Source organism: Dasypus novemcinctus, chromosome 8 (assembly GCF_030445035.2).
Source record: "Dasypus novemcinctus isolate mDasNov1 chromosome 8, mDasNov1.1.hap2, whole genome shotgun sequence".
Taxonomy (NCBI): domain Eukaryota; kingdom Metazoa; phylum Chordata; class Mammalia; order Cingulata; family Dasypodidae; genus Dasypus; species Dasypus novemcinctus.
In genome coordinates, this window is record NC_080680.1 from 123854556 (window position 1) to 123865712 (window position 11157).

The window sequence follows — 11157 nt, forward strand, 5'->3', positions numbered from 1 at the left end:
GGCATATATCCAGGAGAACTGAGAGCAGTGACACGAACAGACACTGCACACCGATGTTCATAGCCCCATTATTCAAGACTCCCAAAAGATGGAAACACCGCGGGTGTCCATCAAGCGATGAATGGGTAGGTGGGAAGGGTTGGTTTGGGGCCAGCTGGTATAAAGGAGAGGCAGCTCAGAAGCTCAGGACAGGTCTGGGCTGGAGAGTCCTGGGAGCCACTCTGAGTGAGAAGAAGACTGAAGAAGGGCTGAAGGAGAGTTCAGGGGGACAAGCAGGGGGAAGGAATGAGCCCTGCCTGGCTGCCTGAGGAAGGAAGGAAAGAGACTGGGGGCAGGCGACCGAGGACCAGCACGTGGCAAGAGGACAGACACCCAGAGCTATCCAGGAGACTAGAACAAGAAGGCGTCAGGGCACTGGTCAGACCAGAGGCCACACATCAGACAGGAGGCCGCTGAGGACAGCAGTTTTGGTGGCAATGGGAGGTTAAGGAAGTAGAAAGCCTGCAAATAGATCTTTGCCTGGAAAAGCTCAGTTGTCAAAGCAGGTGAAAAAAATGGCTGTAAGCTGGAGGGCGTAGGATAACTGAGGGCTTTTGAAGACCTTTTGGAGGCCAGGAGGAAATGACCAAAGAAAAGGGAGAGACTGAAGCAGAATTAATATATCCACACCATATAGGGTTTCTCCCAAGTTTAAAGGGCCTGTCACATCCCCAAGTGAGGCTGATCAACAGCCACTGATTACAGAGAAAAGGAAATTCAACACAAAAGCAACTCAGTTACTTCTGTTTAAAGAAAACCATTAGAGTATTGCATAATCTTTGAATAAATGGAAACCAGGTTTAAAGGGAAAAAAGGGAGAAATCACATTTATACATGCAATCATCCTATGAAAGCAGATTAGGCTGATTTTATTTGTGATTCAGTAAGGTAGTCCTTTACCATACAACAGTAAGGAGGAGAAAGCAGTTTCCATTTCACTCTTTTTTTTTTCCCCCGTTCCACTCTTGTTCTTGATTTTAAAGCCAGTTTCCAGGGCGTATTTTTCTGTTGCCTCTTCTGGTTGGATAATGAATCAATCTATGAAATGGATAAGAGCATGTGTGAAGGTCTTTAAAAACTATCTAAAACCCAATGATAGGAAGCGGATGTGGCTCAACTAATAGAGCATCCACCTACCAGGTGGGAGGTCCAGGGTTCAAATACAGAGAATGGACACAGAGAACAGACAACGGGGGCTGGGGAAGGGGAGAGAAATAAATGAAAAATAAAATCTAAAAATAAAAAAAAAACCAATGAGGCAAAAATAAAAAGAACAAAAAAAAAAACCAATGAGGGATTCTTTGCTGTTGGTGGCAGTAGAGGGCAAGGAAGAGCTTAGTTCTGAAGAAACTAGGGTACCCAGGAGGTGGGATGATGGGGATGGAGGTGGGACAGGGGGGCTCAGGCCCCAGTCTTGAGGCCCAGTGGCCAGCCTGACTGCACCAAGCCCCTTCTGAAGTGGCTCCTGCAAGACCTCCTCCAGCTGGGACTCCTGCCCAAGTTTTTGTCACTGTGTCCCAGACACAGTGAACTATTTTGAGTTCCCCTAAAGGATCTCGCTGTTTCCTCCTCTGCCTGCTGCACTTCCCACTTCCACCTCCACCATACTGAGCCCCCGAGAAGAAACATCCTCTTAGGCAAGAGAAGAGGCGATTGTCAGAGCGATCAGTGGAGGGAGAAGAGGAGAGTACAATGGGGGCTGAGAGAGGCTGTTGGGAGATCTTGAAATCCCCCATCTCTGTGAATTAACTTCTCCAGGATCTCGACAGGACCTCCAGGTTGTCCAGCGCCGACAGCAGCCGCTCTCGTGGGCCACTCCGCCGCCCCCGGCCACTCCGCCACCACCTCCAGGCCGCTCCTTTTCCTTCTCTGAACCTGAGGAGGCCGCCATGCTGCCCTCCCGCCAGCCATCGGCTCCTGGAGACCATTTGTATTTAATTTTCAAGAGAACATATATGAGATCATGCTTAGAGGACTGATGGTTGCTTCGGCTCAGGAACTAGGCATGTGACTGGGCCTGAACCCAAAGCTCTAAGGATACATTGTTCTAAGCGATGCCTCACAGAATCATAACTAATACATCATAGACTTTCAGGATAGCTCCTGTTTCATCAAAAATCTCAAATGTTGGGAAGCAGATTTGACTCAACTGATAGAGCATCTGCCTACCATATGGGAGGGCCAGGGTTCAAACCCAGGGTCTCCTGACCCGTGTGATGAGCTGGCCTGCGCACAGTGCTGATGTAGTCAAGGAGTGCCCTGCCACGCAGGGGTGTCCCCCGCGTAGGGGAGCCCCACGCTCAAGGAGTGCGCCCCGTAAGGAGAGCCGCCCACACAAAAAAAGCGCACCTGGCCCAGGAGTGGCACTGCACACATGGAGAGCTGATGCAGCAAGATGATGCAACAAAAAGAGACACAGATTCCCAGTGTTGCTGACAAGAATACAAGCGGACACAGAAGACTGCACAGCAAATGGACACAGAGAGCAGACAATGTGTGTGTGTGTGGGGGGGGGGGGGGAGTGGGGAGAAGGAAGGGGAGAGAAATAAATTTTAAAGAATAAATCTTTTAAAAAAACCTCAAACGTTAAATATGTGAATGCTAAGGGCTTTTTGTATTTGCTCTATATAAAGTTTTTGATCAACCAATGAGGGGAATTAGGTCAGTTTAGAAAGTTTGAAGCCTACACTTGTTTGTATCTCTTTAAACTTTTAAAGCCCTGCAGTTTATCCATTTTAAGAGAGCAAATACAATTTTTAATAAGAAAAATAAAAATAAAAAATATTTTCTGAATGTGCAAAGGTGGAAAAGTAAAGATGACAGCGAAGACCGATGCATAACTTCTTTCTCTTGGGTGGACACGACCATTCCCCAAGTTGCCACCGAAGACATCAATCTGGCAAGTTCCTCAAGGAAGAAGCGAGGTATTGCGTCATGCCAAGGACTGCCCTGGTCTTAAGTGGCCAAAGAGGCTGATTCCCCAAGTTTCTCAGTTGTCCCGTTTCCAGGCGCCCTGGCCGGTCACACCCTCACCCACGCCTACTTCCTGCTTCCTCAGCCCCGGTCCTCGTCGCTGTGAACGTCATTTCTATTCCGTCATTTCTATTCCGTGCCTAAGAAAACAAGCCCACCACGCCCCGCCCTGTGGGAGGCGGAAGTCAATCTCTGTTAAAGGGTTTTGGTCTGTGAAACCTCCTTATGTGCCTCCGTTTTCCAAATGCCAGGACGTCCCTGCCCTCAGCCCTCCTCCCAACAGTCCTTGCCTGTCCCCGGCCCATGCCCTGGTCGGCCCGTCCTGCCCCTCCCTGCACCCCAGTCAGGACAGTGGGGCTGTGGTTTTGGTCTCCACCTTCTCTCCTCACCCTCCTTACCTTTGAAGAGTTCCCACAGCTTTTCTCACTTCCCCTCGCAGTCTCTTTGGGAATTGCACCCATTCCCAGGGCTTCAAGGTCTGAGTCCTCTTGGGCGATGCCCAAACCTTCCTCCCCAGCAGGGCCGACTGCTCTCCTGGGCGTCCGCTCAGCTCCCAGCCACCTCTGGGAAGAGCCCTTGTACCCCAGGACACCTGCCACAGCCTGGACTCAACCGTGTGATGCCCGCAACCAGAGGCAGATCAGATTGCTCCAGACACGTGGGCAAAGATAATGTTTGGGCCGATAGCTCACGGCCAGATGCTCAATATCATCAGCCATCGGGGAGATGCCTGTGGAAGACGCACTGAGATACCATTTCACACCCACGAGGACAGCTACCCCCAAAAAAGAAGCTAATGACAAGGATGCAGAGAAAGGGGCACCCTCCTCTGCCGCTGGGGGGATGTAAAACGGTGCACCTACTTTACAGAGCAGTCTGGCAGTTCCTCAAAAGGTTAAACATCTAATTACTGTTTGATCCAGCAATTCCACTCGAGAGAAATGAAAACCTATAAAAAAACTTGGGTGTGAATGTTCCTAGCAGCCTTATTGATAAGAGCCAAATGGTCATCAACTGATGAACGGGTGAACAAAATGGAATGCAGCCATGTCATGAATTATTACTTGGCCGTAGAAAGGAATGAACTATTGATTCATGCGACAATGTGGCCAAACCTTGAAAACCTTTTTCTAACTGAAAGCAGCCGGGCACTAAGGACCACAGATGAAATGATCCCATTTCTACGAAGTCTCCAGAACAGGCAAATGCTTAGAGCCAGAAAGGAGATTGTTGGTTGCCCAGTGCTGAGGGCGGGCAGGTTAGGGGGAAATGGGGTGTGACAGCTAATGGGTATGAGGTTTCTTTTTTTAAAATTGTATTTATTTCTCCCCCCACCTCCCTCACCCCAGTTGTCTGCTCTCTGTGTCCATTTGCTGTGTGTTCTTCTGTGACCACTTCTATCCTTTAATCAACGGCACCAGAATCTGTGTTTCTTTTCTTGTTGTGTCACCTGTGTGTGTGTGCAGTGCCACTCCTGGGCAGGCTGCACTTCCTTTCGCACTGGGTGGCTTTCCTTACGGGGCACACTCCTTGCATGTGGGGCTCCCCTACGTGGGGAACACCCCTGCGTGGCAGGGCACTCCTTGCGCGCATCAGCACTGCACGTGGGCCAGCTCCACACGGGTCAAGGAGGCCCGGGATTTGAACCGTGGACCTCCCACATGGTAGACGGATGCCCTAACCACTAGGCCAAGTCCGCTTCCTGAGGTTTCTTTTTTAGGTGATGAAAATGCTCTAAAAATGACTGTGGTGATAGTTGCCCAACTCTGTGAATATACTAAAAACCATTGAACTATATACTTTAAACAGGTAAGTTATATAGTAAAGCTGTTATAGAATAATATTCAGAAAAAGGTAAAGTCGTGATTCTCATAGTGATGCAAAAATAAACACCTGGAGGAAGAAGAGAAAATGTTCCAGGTGTAGAGAAAAGGAGGGGAGGGGAGATTAAAAGAAAAAACTGCTTATTTCAAAGAAGACCAATTTTGTGTAGTTATCACTGTGTTTTAAAAAGGACCAACCTTTCTACCTCATTGGAGAAAACTTGTCAGTCCTGGTATTTGGGTCCACTGCATTCCTCACTTGATTCTTTGGCTACTTGCTTTGTAGATTTCTTTTTTTTTTTCAAACTTATTTTTTATTTATTTCTCTCCCCTCCGCCCCCCCCCCCATTGTCTGCTCTCTGTCCATTTGCTGTGTGTTCTTCTGTGTCCACTTGCATTCTTGTCAGCAGCACCAGGAACCTGTGTCTCTTTTTGTTGCATCATCTTGCAGCATCAGCTCTCCATGTGGGGGACACCCCTGCATGGCACGGCATTCCTTGTGCGCATCAGCACTGCGCGTGGGCCAGCTCACCACACAGGTCAGGAGGCCCCGGGTTTGAACCCTGGACCTCCCATGTGGTAGGTGGCTGCTCTATCAGTTGAGCCAAATCCTCTTCCCTGTGGATTTCTGACAGGTAAAGTTTCCCACGCTTAAAGGAAATGAAGTAAAATGTTAAAGATTTTATTCTACTCATTAAGCAATGAGGGAATCAGACAGATGTCCTACCCGGTTCCAAAGAGAATTGGAAGACCAAGCACAAGTATGGATCAGAAATATTGAAATGACTATGCACATGGAGCAAAGCCTTCCTCCCACGAGTTCACTGAATCTCCACCGCCTCTTAGACAAGGACTGTGCGCTGCTCAGCCCCCACGGCTCCTGGAGAAGGCAATGAAAGGCCCTTCTTAGGGAGCTCGGAAGGGCGATCTGAATGGAGATGTGCAGAGCTTGGCTAGTGAGGAGCAGGGGGTTCAGCAGAGGAAGCAGCGCAAACAAGGTCAGGGCAAAGCCTGCGCGACATGTCGGGCGGGACAGGTGGGCCAGGAGCAGGTGCGGGGAGGATGGGATGTGGCTAACAGGGGCCGGAAGGCAGGCCCAGGGGCCGCTGTCACAGGGACCGGGGCTTTTCCTCAGCCTCGTTCCTTCCTTTTGCCTCGATCTCCACCTGGCGTCACACCTGCTCCCACCTGATTGAGGGCCCCTCTGAGAGAAGCTGCTCCCAGACCTGGGGGCCTTGGCTCTGGCCGGCGTTAGCTCCCTCCCAGCCCCCCACTTTACTCCCAGGCGGGGTCTGGCGGCCATCTGCTGAGCCTCTGCGGCCACACCTGAAGACAGGTGGGTTGGAGTCCCCACAGCCTGCTTTGAACAAGGTAACAGATGTGAAGGGCCGTGGAAACCACAGGGTGCGGTGGACACATGGGGGGCCACTGGTTCTTTGGTCAGAAGTGGGGCTCAGGCCGGGGCCAGGGACTTGGACAGGTGGCTGTGGCGGGCACTGGTGGCCACAGGGGCAGGCTGATGCCGGGCAGATGTCCAGCAGGAGGCGAAGCTCGGGGCAGCTGAGGGCCCAGGCAGGGTGCCGGCCAGGTCGCTGGAAGGGCGGGAATTCTCAGTCCCAGGGGCTGGCTGGGGTCCTGCGTGGCTTCCATCCCCCCAGGCCCGTCTCCCACACCCAGAGCCCCCCAGGGCCAGGCCACGCACCCTGCTCAGCTCCTCGCTTCTCCCCCTCCCCCCCCCCCACGGCTGCAGCTCCCGGGTGGGGGCGGCCTCTGCTGGCTGCTGATTCTGGCGAATTCCAGGGAGCCCAAGCCCCGACGCAACACAGGTCACCCCGTCTGCCACGGAGCTTCTCGAGTCCCCCCTCTGAGTTCTTCAGCTGGCAGAGTGGGCACGCCCAATTTACAGATGGGAAAACTGAGTTCCAAGCAGCAAAGGGGAGTCTGCAAGTTCACAAAGGTGGTAGAAGACAGGGGCACCTCCCTGGGGTGAAACCATCATTCTCGTTAGCAAGTGTGTGTCCACTTTACTCCCCAGTGGAGGAGGAAGACCCGAGCCGGGGGCTGAAGGGCAGAGCTTCTGCTCTCATCCAGCAGCCAACTAGCTACGTGCCTTTGAGTGCCCTGGGCCTCTCAATCCACATTAATCTGGGTTTAAGATATATGTAGGGGATTTGAATCTCTGGACTGATAATATGACACCCAGGCCCAGAGCCTCAACAGACTTCAGCTCCTACACTTTGATTTATTGGACTTACTCCACTCAGCTAACATGGAGTTGAAGAAGGTCAACCACCACAACATGGAGCCTAGAGTGCCTACAACTAGAAGCGGGAGGAGTGCATCCAGTACCCATATGGAATCTAAGCCCTCACTTGACATAGATGTGCAATGGACACAACCAATCCAATGTCCACAGAGAAAATGTGGAATGAGTGTGGGAACGGTAGCCATGGTGGCTGCTGGGTGTGGGGAACGGGAGGAAGAGATGAGATGTGGAGGCGTTTTCAGGACATGGAGTTGTCCTGGATAGTGCTTCATGGACAATTACGGGACATTATAGATCCCCCCAGGGCCCACAGGATGGAACGTGAGAGAGTCTGGGCTATGATGTGGACCATTGACTATGGGGTGCAGTGATGCTCAGAGATGAACTTACCAGGTGCAATGGATGTGTCATGATGATGGGAGAGAGAGTTGCTGTGGGGGGAGTGGGGGGCGGGGGCGGTGGGGTTGAATGGGACCTCATATTTTTCATAATGTAATTTAAAAAAATAAATAAATAATTAAAAAAAAATCCACATTAATCCAGAATCCTGCTCAATCCTGCTCCGGGCAGAAGCGCCCCCTGGTGGCAGGCATACATCCTGCTCCTGCAACTGTGGGCATGTCATGCTAGCAGACCCGGTAGTTTCGGGGAGACCCCCAGCTCACCACCAGTCCTGGGGGTGCAGCCGTCCTCCAGCCTTGGCCAGATGTCCCCTGCTCCACACCCCCAGCCTACAGCACAGCTCCGACAGTTTCCCACCAGCCCAGGCCTTTTCAACCCTAGAAGGGCTTCCCTGGGACCATCGTGAGCACGTTGTAGCAGCCCCGGTGCTGGCTAGAACCGGAAGCACCCCCACTCGGCGCCACACAGCTGGAGCAGCTGCAGTGACCTCGGCTTGGTCCCCTTATTTTCAAGGGGGAAACTGGCGGCCCAGAGCAGGAAGGGGCTAGGCCCAAGGCCAGCCAGTGGCAGGTTGGGGCCAGCACTCGGACCCCTGGATTCACAGCTGCTGTCCCTCAGCGCCCCTCCACGCCTCCTCCTCCAGGGTTGGGGTTTCCCCAACATTCTCCCCTACCACGGGGCTGGGGAAGGGGCCGTGCTGCACCTCCCACCCACCCTTCCCAGCCCCCACAATCAGACACACTCCAACTCCAGGGTAATTCTCTTTTCCCTCTATGTCCTCCCCATCACCTCTGGGATGAGTCACAAAATACCCACTTGGTCAGATGGTGACGCTGACCCAACTGACCCCGGGGAGGACTCCACACTTGCCGTGACCTTACTGGCCTTCCTGTAGAGCCACCGTCCAGCTGAAGCTGACGTCTGCTGGAACTCCAGCCTCCCTCCTCCAGCTGCCAACGCAGCAGCCTCAGCGCAGAACGTGACGGGGCTGGAGAAATGAAGGGCATGGGGTGGGGCAAAAGGACTTCTTGTTGCATCAGCTCTCCGCATGGGCGAGCTCGCCTTCATCAGGAGGCCCCGGGAACCGAACCCAGACCTCCCATATGGTAGACGGGAGCCCAACTGCTTGAGCCACATCTGCTTCCCCGCAAAAGGACTTCTGCCAGGCAATGGGACTGTCCCTCTTCCGCCCTCTCCACTGTACCCACCCTCACCTCACCTGCTGGGAGGCATGGTGGGGGTGATGGGGAGGAGAGAACCTTCTCTTCAACAGTCTGCCTTTACAGATCAGAATTGCCAGCCACCTCTCCAGGCCCTAGATTCCTGCAGCATGGAAAGCGGAGGTGGCTCAAGTAATTAGGGGCCCACCTACCACATGGGAGGTCCCGGGTTCAGTTCCCAGTGTCTCCTAAAAGACAAGCAAGACAGTCAGCTGATGCAGCAAGCTGACACAACAAAGAGACACAGCAAGGAAACACACTGAGAGTCACAAGCACAGAGCAGAGGTGGCTCAAGTGACTGGGTGCCTCCCTCCCACATGGGAGGTCCTGGGTTCGGTTCCAGATGCCTCCCAAAAAGATGAACAAGGAGCAGATAGCAAGCACAAACAACGAGGGAGGGGGCCGGGAAGGGGAATAAACATCCTTTAAAAAAGTAAACTACAGCAAGAGAAAAGTTGAAAGCAAGGACATGTGTCTTTTTTATAAGGGTATTTATTTTCCCCTCCCCCTCGTGCAGGCACTCGGCTCGCCACGCAGGAACTGGCTCACCGCGCAAGCATGCTCCAGGGACGAAACCCCGGTCCTCCCACATGGTAGGCAGAGGCCTTTTCTCTTGAGCCACATTCGCTTCCCAGGACACGTGGGTTTTCGGGGAGAATCTTGGACTGCTTCACCAAGGCACCTTGGGTCAGTCCTTGACCCTCTCCTGCACCTGCTTCTCCATCTCTACAATGAGCAATGGTTTCAACCTTTTCTTTTCCAGCAGCAGAATGTAGCTTCAGATAAAACCATGATACTCCTACAGAGCACCCGTCAGCAGAGCAGCTGCAGGGCAGGTGTGTGCGGAAGGCGCCTCCGCTGACCCTGCAGGAGCCCACCAGGAGCAGCCACCAAGCCCATCACAGCTGCTGTCCAGCTCATTTTGACTTGAGGATTCACTGCAAAAGCAACTTCCAATACAAGGCTGGTAGCAACCCCCCTCAGAGAAGTTCTCCATCAGGCGGGAGACAACTCTCTGCTCTGTGACCTCATCACTAAAAAGTCCATTTATCTGAGAATTCTCTAAAATTCTCTGGCCAAGCCTCAAAGCTCTCCCGAAGGGGAAGGATCATGTCAGTTTCTAGAAAACCGAATTTTAAAAGCAAAATGTTAGAATGAAAACCTGACTCCTTAATTCCCTACATATCCTCACTGGCCACATGTAAGAGGTCAAGGTGACATTTTACAAAGTGAATTTGCAAGAAAGGCTTGACATTCAGGGCCCACTTGGCTGAGGTCCTAAGTCATTTCTGCAGTCTCACCTTCCACTGTCCCTCACTTCCTGGTCACAGTTGCCATCCTTGTATCTCAATGCACTCAGCAAGTTCCTGCCTCTGATGTTGACATAGGAAGACCCTCTCCTACTCCTGCTGCTAAACCCTCCTCTACTTACATCTCCTGCTCAAACTTCCTAGGGAATTTCCCCAACCCCCCTGGCTGCACGGCACCTCTCCAGTCTCTAAACAACCCCAATACTTATCTGGACCTCCTGTTCCTAGTAAGTACCTCACCTGCTCTCTGCCCCATGTACTGGCTTGTCTCTCCATCCCAGCTCCCCTCCGTCCTGCCCTGCCAATGAGCCTGGCATATCCCAGGTGCTTGGCAGTATCAGCAAAATTCCATAATCTGGGAAAAGCAGGAAAAATAATCAAGGTTACAGTGTTTGATATCTGACATGTGTAAAACCTTAACGACTCCTAGGTCACAGAAGAAACTTTCAGAATGTATTGAAGGTTTGCCAAATGTCAGATAGTCTTTTGGCCAGGAAAAGAAAATTTCAGTTTTTTGTATTACTATTTTTGCAACTAAGTTTGATTTTTTTCAAAATAAAGTTTACACAGTCAGTGGGAGAATGTATTTTTAAAGTATGGTTTTAGGGGCTCCACTCATCTGATGTAACCTTCCCTAGTTACAAATAAAGAATAAGACTCCAATCTTCACTTTTACATGCATGAAACCCCACTCATTCCAGTAGCTGCAGCTGAGCTGTCCTAGAGCAGCCACCAAACCCACCACAGGTAAACACTCCTACTGACCATGCGGTCCCACTTTTCCATTAAATGCTGAGCCCTGCAGTCAGGGAAGGAAGAGCACCTTCCCCTCTTCCAGATCTCTTTACTACAGTCTGTTAAGAGAGAAAACTCCCCTCTTCTAGAAAGGCTGCACCGACCCCCAGGAACGCCGCCCCACTCCTCCGCCGGCCTCTTCGCAGGCCATGCCTCCGCGGCGCGCCTGTCTGGATAACAAACCACACGCTGTTCACCTGCCAGTCAAACCCACAATGTCTCCAGCCTTGGTGCAAAGCCCATTTTTTCTGTAGACCTTTCTGTCAGCAAGGGTCACAGACCATTACTGCTACAAGAGACTTTAGAGGCCGTGTGGTCACACCCCCTCA